This window comes from Bidens hawaiensis, unplaced genomic scaffold, assembly GCF_021521415.1.
Source record: "Bidens hawaiensis isolate Kalapana, Puna unplaced genomic scaffold, B.hawaiensis_p1.1 tig00000142_1, whole genome shotgun sequence".
NCBI classification, from domain to species: Eukaryota; Viridiplantae; Streptophyta; class Magnoliopsida; order Asterales; family Asteraceae; genus Bidens; species Bidens hawaiensis.
This window is the reverse complement of record NW_027491019.1, coordinates 8,415,094-8,425,201: the sequence shown is the minus strand read 5'-3', so window position 1 is coordinate 8,425,201 and position 10,108 is coordinate 8,415,094.

Here is a 10,108-nt window from a genome sequence, read left to right as displayed (position 1 = left end):
TTTGCTTCAAAAAACTCAAAATTTTGAGGAGCATAAAATAAAGAAAAGATAAATTTAATCGCCGCAGTTAACTTAAGTTTATAAATAAATGGCTAACCATCAATTCACAAGTGAATAATAGGACCAAGACATGCAAACATGCTTCACAAACTTAAATAACCGACATAATTTTCAGCGAGAAAATAATCTAAAAATCTTTTTTGATTTTCTCTATACAAAAATTTAAAAACACAATATTTTTGTCTTTTTCAAATTTCTTATAAACAAAATAACTTTCACAATCTTTTTGGATTTTCGGATTTTTCAGTACAAAACATAAATCACATTCTTTTTGGTTTTTTTTTCAAAATTTTAAATTGTTTTTGGTTTTTATCTATACAAACGAAAAACACACTCTTTTTGTATTTTCTAGATTTTCACCCCTTAAAACCAAAATAAATTTTAAAAGAAAAATATGACAGAAAATAAAGATAGTCATCCTTGTTTAAGGATATCAGCGAGGGTCTTCAATCCGTTTAAATCAAGCAAAAATTTAAAACGCTTTTTGTCAAAAGCTTTGGTAAATAGATCGGCTTTTTGAAAATCTGTGTGCACTTTCTCAAGATCAATTAATTTCTTTTCAGAGCAATCTCGTATAAATGATATCGAATTTCGATATGTTTCGTTTTAGAATGTAGAACGGGATTCTTGGTGATACTAATAGCAGCAGAATTATCAATCAAGATGGGAGTAGTAAGAAACTTCAAACCGTAGTCGCGAAGATGTTGTTGTATCCACAAAACCTGGGAACAGCAACTCGAGGCTGCAACATATTCAGCTTCGGCGGTTGAACTGGAGACCGTTGTCTGCTTCTTACACTGCTAGGAAACAAGCCAGTTTCCTAAAAATTGACATCCTGCAGTCGTTGATTTGAAGTTGATCTTGCATCCTCCATAATCTGAGTCTGAATAGGCAGTAAGAATGAAAGTATCATCCTTGGGGTACCACAACCCGATGTCTGGATTTCCCCTCAAATACTGAAGAATTCTCTTAACTGCAGCTAGGTGAGTCACTCGAGGACTTGCTTGATACCTAGCACAAAGACAAACAGCAAACATAATATCAGAGCGAGAAGCCGTTAAATACATTAAAGAACCAATCATGGCACGATAGAGGGTAGGATCAACGGAATCCTCCAATTCATCCGGTGATAAATTGTGCCCTACTGGAAGAGGAGTTGAAGGGATTTTTCCGGCAGAAATCTTAAATCGGCTCAAGACGTCGTTCACATATTTAGTCTGGTGAATAAAAATTCTATGAGCAGACTGGTGAACCTGCAGCCCTAAAAAGAAATTCATCTCTCCCATCGAGCTCATCTCGAACTTTGTTTGCATGGACTTTTCGAACTCCTTACACAATGTGTCGTTTGTAGATCCAAAAATAATATCGTCAACATTAATCTGGACTAGAAGAAGATCATCACCAACAGTTGTATGAAATAAAGTGCAGTCAACAGTTCCTCGTTTGAAGCCATTATCAGTCAGATGGTCGGCGAGCGTGTCATACCAAGCTCTCGGGGCTTGATGAGACCATACAAGGCCTTGTTTAATCGGTAAACACGGTCTGGATAATCAGGATCTTCAAAACCAGGTGGTTGTTGGACAAACACTTCCTCGTGTAATTCACCATTGAGAAAAGCACTTTTAACATCCATTTGATAGACCTTGATATTCTTATAAGCTGCATAAGCCAGGAAGATTCGAATCGACTCTAATCTTGCAACTGGAGCATATACCTCTGTGTAATCAATACCCTCTTGCTGATGAAAACCCTGCTCCACTAGACGTACTTTTTTTCTGACAATCACCCCTCGATCGTCCTTCTTACACTTAAATACCCACTTAGTCAGAATGGCTTTCTTGACTCTAGCAGGTTTGTCTATTAAATCCCAAACACCCAAATGTGCAAATTGTTGTAATTCCTCTTGCATAGCTTCTACCCAAGAAGGATCTTCAAGTGCCTTACGAGCTGTCGTTGGCTCAACTTGAGATAGAAAGCAATTGAATTTAGCAATATTCACAATTCCCGAAGAATGTAAGTTAGTGTAAGCACACAATGTGTTATTGTCACTTGACGAAGCAACTTGATGACGTGTAAGAACGCCCACATCAAGTTCTCCAATGATGTTTTCCTGTGGATGATATCCATGAATCCGAAGAGTGGGATTTTCAGGAACAACAACATTATCAAATAAGTTAGTGTAATGTTCACCCAACTCGGGAGATGAAGCATTATCACTGTCAAGATCAATAACTTGAATTTCAGCTTGATCATCATCAGAAGAAGTAGAAACATTATCAATAGCAACTGGAGAGACAACTTGAGATTCTTCAGTTGGAGCATCTGGTTGAACTTCAACTGCATTAGAACTTGAAAATCCTGGAATGTTCAAATGTTCTTCAAAGTATGATCTAACCAGATCTTCATCGATGTGTTCAGTCGAAGGAGTAAAAGAACTAAATAAACTATCGTAGTCAAACATCCAGTCTGGACCTTTCCCTTGAGGAGGAGTTGTGTACTTTTGACAGTCCACATGGTACCATTCTTCAACACAGCCAGATGTGAAATTAAAAACCCTTTTCTTTGGAGATGCATATCCCAAGAAATACCCTTCGATAGCTTTTTCTTCAAATTTACCCGAATCCTTCTTCAACATTGTACACGGACACCCAAATGGTTCTAGGTAGTTTAAATTAGGTTTTCTATTATTTAAGATCTCGTAGCTTGTTTTCTTGAGTCGTTTCACTGTTAGAACTCGATTAAGCGTATAACAAGTTGTATTCACTGCCTCATTCCAAAATTGAACAGGAAGCTTTGAATCAGCGAGCATTGTACGTGCAGCTTCAATCAGAGTTCTATTTTTCCTTTCAGCAACACCATTTTGTTGAGGTACATAAGGTGCACTATATTCTCGGTGAATTCTATTTTGAATACAAAAGAAATCCAATATAGTGTTTTTGAATTCAGTACCATTATCACTTCAGATTCTCCTCACCTTTTGTTTATACAGTGATTCGATCTTAGTAATAAGGTTTTGTACTAAAACTGGTGTTTGATCTTTTGAACTCATAAATAACACCCATGATTATCTTGAATAATCATCTGTCACTACAAGACAATACCAGTCTCCAGAAATACTCGCACGATTCACTGGTCCAAACAAATCCATATGAAGTCGTTCAAGAGGAGTATCAACGGAATTCAATAACTTAGAGGGATATGTCTTCTTCTTTTGCTTGCTATTTTTTGCATGCAACACAGTGATCAGATAACTTAAAATTCTTTAACGAGACACCCTCAACTAAGTCATTTGCCATTAAATAATTCATCTTTCTGACATTTATGTGACCCATTCTACGATGCCATAGAATAGAGTCTTTCTCGGTTGCTTTCAAGACAAAACATGTTTCGGTCGATGTGGATACTTTAGAACTCATATTTAAGACATAAATATCATTAGATCGTGGTGATCGCATGACAACCATGTCCTCGGGAATAACATAACCCGGTTTGAAGATAAGACACTCTTTGTCAGCAAATATCGTAGTGTACTTTTTGTCACAAATCTGCGATACACTCAATAAGTTATGATCAACCTTGTCGCAATAATTCACTTTTTCAAACGAATGTGACCATTTGAAACTTCACCCTCTTGTGTGATCATGCCCCAGAATTCCCAGCAAACGCTACATAACCCCCTTGAATATTTCTTACGTTGGTTAATAGGTTGAGATTCCCAGTGATATGATGAGAATATCCGCTATCCATGATCCAGTTTTCACCAGAAATGGTCTTGGATGAACCCTACACACAAACAAAAATGATTAGTTCAAAAAGGCAGCCCAGGCCTCGGTCTTGGGCACCTTTTGGTTTTCTCTTTGAACATTAACCTTAACAGATTTCAATTGTTGTTCAGCCACTTGTGAATAAGTTACTGGCTTCTTAGACTTTCGTCTTAAGTACGCTGCTTGAACAATGTTTGAATTCTTGTTTTGACATATAGGTTCAGTTGGAATGAATTTTGGTTTCACTTGACCGTGTGTCTCATTGATATGAAAAACCTTCCGAGGATTCACATCAGAGAAAAAAATATGAGTATCATCAGCATACGACACAGGTCATTTCAGGATCTCCTTGATGACTGGAATTGGCTTAGATTTGTCCTTGATAAAAGGATGAAGATTCTAAAAGTTTTGATGACTACAATTCCTCATAACATGACCTTGTTGACCGCATAAAAAACAAGTCCGCATGTCTACATGATGATGTTTAGAAGAAATTGGAATAAATGATGCAGATGATTGATGATGACTCACATTTTTAGTCATGCTCTTAGCAAACTCATCAGATAAGTCAGATTTCTTCTTTAATAAAAATCTAAATTAGAACAATTCGAAAAGCTTTTTAGTGTATCTGTTCCAGTTGACTTCACAAAGTTAATCTTCTTATCTTGTTTTAAAAATTGTTTTGCCTTAGTCAATGGATCAGATGAAACTGATGTTTTCGCTTGGGCATACATACGTTCAAGTTCACGAACTTTGGAAGTTTCATTGTAAAACACACTTTCAGTTAGTTCAGGTTTAATGATACTAATTGGAATGTCTTTTTTGGTGAACATTGTGTCCATTCCCTTTAACTTAAAAACTCTAGCCGATGAAGACTTAGAACTTGGAGGATAAATGAAACACATTAAGTCCTCGTCAGAAATCTTTGGTTTAACTAACTTCTTTGTCCTCACTGGTTTGGTTTTCACAGTTTCTTCCTTGTTCATTTGAGATTTGAATGAACCATACACAGCTTCCTCAAACTCTTGAGGTTCGCAAAGAATATGATTAGAACTAGGAATGTTCTTATTCTTGTATATTATCTCAGGTTCAAACACATCTTCAATAATCACTTTGTCAACATTTTCAACAAAGACCTTTTTACTTTCCACATGAGGTTTTTGAGGAGCAACTTGGGATTTGACAATTTCAGGTTTAACCAATTTAGGTTGTTCAGAAATCACAGTTTGTTTTTGAATCAAATAATCTTGTTTTCTTGAAAAAGGATTAATTTTATAATCATTATGAAAAGGTGGTGGAATTTCAACAAAACCAATAACTTTCTTAGAATCTTTTTGCTTTCCAGATACTTCAATAATTTCATTCAACAGAAAAGATGAATTCCTAAATTTTCCCAATTTGTTCTTCAATTCAAGAACCTCATTCTCAAGCTCAGTTATCTTAGAACGATGTTTCAAAATTTCCTGAAACTTTTGGTCATTAATGGTCATTTTCACAGATAACTCGGCTTTGAGATCGTGGTTACTTGTCGACAATGCTTCAATCTTTTCTCGAGATCTCCTTTGAGATTCAAGAGATTGTCGATAAGTATCCTTAAGAGAAGCAATTTCTCTTATAAGATTATCATTTTGATTTTTCAATTCTTCTAACTTAGATTTGTTAGATTCACAGTCAACACATGATGCTTTAACAAATGAAGTAGTAGAAATAGAATTACTAACCTCATTGATCTTAGCCATGCAAGCAAACATTGCTTCAGAAGGCTTGTCGCAAGAGTCTTCAGAATCAGATCCAGAATCATTATCGGAAGACATCGCACTACCAGTAGCATCTTGACAATCTTTATGTAACCCAAACATAGCCAAATTTGCTTGAACATCATTGCATAGTAACCGTTGTGACCAATCGGTTCCATCTGCTAACATTGCTTGTGTTGTAGAAGAAGATGGTTTCTTTTCAGCATCACTTCCTCGTGGTGTAGAAGCATTTTGACTTTGACCACGAAGTCCAGTGTATTCTTTCCTAGGTTTGTCACATTCCTTCGCGAAATGCCCAAATTCTTGACAATTATAACACTTTACTTTTAATTTGTCAAAACCCAACTTCTTGTTTAAAGCTGGAAGATCTTTTCCAGTTCTCTGCATGAATCTTTTAACTTTACGAACGATCATAGCCATGTTCCATTTCAAATCCATGATTTCTAGATCATCTGGATCTATCTGATCATAGTCCTCATCTGTTAAATCACTTGTGGCAATTTTACTACTCACTAAGTTTTCATATGAAGACATAAAAGCCGTCAGAAAAGCAAAGTTTTGCTCAGCTTCCTTCATATTAACACTAGGTGGTGTAGCAAATGGATTGGTATTAGTTGAACTTCCAGAACCACCCGAATTACCAGCATAATAGAAACAAACCTTTGGATCATTAAACATAGCTGATTCTTTTTCACTTGCAGCATGAGTAAGAAAAGCAGTGATTGGAGAGATCGTTGAACTAAGAGGCATACTTCCTCCATAGAAAGCTGGATCTTGATTTTCTTTGGAGGATTTTTGACACTTAAGATCATATTCTCTAGCTTCGATCTTTTGTAGAAATTCAAGTGCCGTCAAGTCTTCATTCAGAAAATAATCATTCTCTTTCAAAACCATTAGAAATGTTGAGTAGGAACTTGGAAGCACACTTTTAATAGTGTCAATTTTGTCTCTTTTAGAAATTTCCATTTTCATCTTGTCCATTTCAGCAATTAAATGACTAAATCTTGTTGTCATCTCTTCAACTGTTTCTTCTTTCAATAAATTAAAGTTTCGAAACTGAAACTTGAGCATCACTTTGTTACTCTCAGCAGTGTTTCCCATGCTTCTCATACGCAGATGTTGAAATAGAGATGCACATCTCTTGATACTACCAACTTGATGAAAGATATTTTCTGGTAATGCCATAGTCAAAGTAGAATATGCTTTTATCTCAATTTCTAAAGCTTTCTTCTCTTCTTGTGAGTATTGAGAAACAGCTTTAGGAGTATATCCAATAGTATCATCACCAATTATTGGTGCAACATAAACTTCATCAAGACAATAAGAGCAGTCAGGATGAACCGATCCCAAATGTGCACGAAACCGAGGTTCCCACTTGGCAAAGTCACTGAACTTCATCAATCTTGGACATTTAGAATGTGAACCTATCTCGGTATCAAGTTGCAACATTTGTTGCATCAACATGTTTTGAGACACTAATGCATACATACCGGCCATTTTGTAAAAAGAAATTCAAAAATTTAAAGGGTGTGAACAGTTATAGCGAACTACGAACTGTGTTTAACGAATCAATGAAAAGGTATAACGAACTGTGAATAGTGTAGCGAATCAAGTCTTAACAAAGTTAAAACTGATCAGTAACGAAGTACCTTAACGAATGAGGTGAGTGTTTTAGTGAATCAAAAGTCAACTTAACGAGTCAATTTAACGAATCACAAATAATGTTAACGAATCACCCAAATGGCGAAACAGATAACGAATGAGATGAAGGTTTAACGAATCACAAGTCAACTTAACGAATTGACCAAAGGAATTGACCAAAGGAATTGACCAAGTCAACTTAACGAACTGACCAAACGAATTGACCAAGTCAACTTAACGAATTGACCAAACGAATTACAAAGTATTAGTTTAGCGAATCATATGATAATCAAGTAGCGAATCGCCAACATAAACTTAGCGAATCACTAAGGAATGCTTAGCGAATCAGCTACAGTGGATTAGCGAATCACACTATAGCGAATCAGGTTGTTACAACCGTTTGTAACAAACTCTGACACCTTATGCCACGTGGCAAAGGTTGTTATGACACAAATCCCAAGAAGAACACGTGTCACACTAATCAGTTAATCTAGTTAATGAACTAGATAACACAAATCAATAACTCACACGAACTGGCTAACGAACAAGGTAGCGAAGTAACACTGTTGATAACGAATCACCAAGAAACATATAGCGAATCACCAGGAAGAAGATAACGAATCAAGTTCATCTTCAAATCTTCAAATCTTTAAACTTATTTCCAGAATTATGAAGATTATCCCAGAAACCCAGAAATACCAAATTCGTAATACAACCTCGTTACTCAACCAAATTGCACAAATAACCAATCAAAATTCTCGTAAACCAATTCTGAATCCAATACACATATCCTCGTAATCGATTAACACTTTAACCAAATCAAATTCACCAAAAACAAACACCCTGTTTCGGACTTAAACCGAAACCAAAACCAGATCACTCAATTCCAATTCAAACATCAATTCCTCTTAACCACACCTATCCATACCTTAACCAACACGAATTCCATTCAATCCGTACATAATTCAACCAAAATAAACTCAAATTGATTCAAAATCAAACAAAACCGAAAACTTAATAATAATAACAATAACAATAACACTTAAAACACCAAATCAAGTGTAAAGAGCACCAAGAGCTCTGATACCACTTGTTTGATCCCGGATTAACAGTCGATAACAATAAAACAGATCTCAGATCTGTAGATTATCCAATTACCACTATTAAAGATCTAGCTCATAATTAACCTTGATTTAATGTTATGTATGTGTATATATTATCAATAATGTTAAGATGAAGCTTGAGAGAGAGTAATTACTCATGATTTTTCTCTATAAACTTATATCTCCCAAACCTTTTTTTTACAAGTGAACAGTTGTTCACTATATATAGAATGCGACCTGGTTCGCTAACATCCCCTAGCGAACCAGCTTCCCCTTCGTTACATAACTTAACATAACGAACCACCCCCTGATTCGTTAACATCCCCTAACGAATCAGGAGGGAATATATTAAAATGTCATAGTTCGCTAACATTCCTAGCGAATTAGACTTAACCTTAACGAACTAGTCTTAGTTCGCTAACATCCCTAGCGAAATAGACTTAATCTTAACGAACTAGTTAAATATAAACATTAAATATTACATTAATTATCAAATAAACATTAATGATAAATACAAAGACTCCAGACGCAAAACCGTGCACTAACAAAGAGTTTGAACTTTGACCACAAGGACCATTATATTCCTTTTTCGGTTTGTCACATTCTTTTGCAAAATGACCGAATTCTTGACAATTATAACATTTCACTTTCAACTTGTCAAATCCCAACTTCTTGTTTAGAGCAGGAAGATCTTTTCCAGTTCTTTGCATGAATCTTTTCACCTTTCAAACAATCATTGCCATGTTCCACTTTAAATCCATGATTTCTAAGTCATCTGGATCAATCTGATCATAGTCTTCATCAGTTAAATCACTAGTGGCAATTTTGCTACTAACCAGATTTTCATAAGACGGCATGAAAGCGGATAGAAAAGCAAAGTTTTGTTCAGCTTCTTTCATATTGACGTTTGGAGGTGATGAGTATTGATTTGCTGAAGATGAACTTCATGAACCAGCAGAAACATTTGGTGATCCAGAATTACCAGCGGTATAAAAACATGCTCTAGGATCACTATAAATTGTCGTTTCATTCTCTTTTGCGTTTTGTGTCAGAAAAGCAGTGATCGGTGATTGTTGAACTTAAAGGCATGCTACCACCATAAAAGGCAGGATCTTGACTTTCCTTAGATGAATTTTGACACTTGAGATCATACTCACGAGCTTCAACCTTTTGTAAAAACTCACTTGCAGTCAAGTCTTCATTGAAATAGGTGTTTTCTTTTAATACCATTAGAAAAGTAGAGTACGAACTTGGTAATGCACTCTTAATAGTATCAATCTTGTCAATCTCAGAAATTTCCATCTTCATTTTATCCATTTCTACAATCAAGTGGTTGAATCTCGTAGTCATCTCTTCAACCGTTTCACCTTTGAGTAAATTAAAGTTTCTGAATTGAAACTTAAGCATCACCTTTTTACTTTCAGCTGTATTTCCCATACTTCTCATTCGGATATGTTGAAACAAAGAAGCACATATTTTAATACTACCCACTTGGTGAAATATTTTTCAGGTAAAGCCATAGTTAGAGTAGAATATGCTTTCGTCTCTATCTCTAGTGCCTTCTTTTCTTCTTGTGAGCATTGAGATATAGCTTTAGGTCTAAATCCGATAGTTTCATCCCCAATCATAGGAACAGTATAAACTTCATCTAAACAATATGAGCAATCAGGATGAACTGATCCTAGATGAGCACGAAACCGAGGTTCCCATTTGGGAAAGTCACTGAACTTCATCAATCTTGGACATTTCGAATGTGAACCTATCTCGGTATCAAGTTGCAATG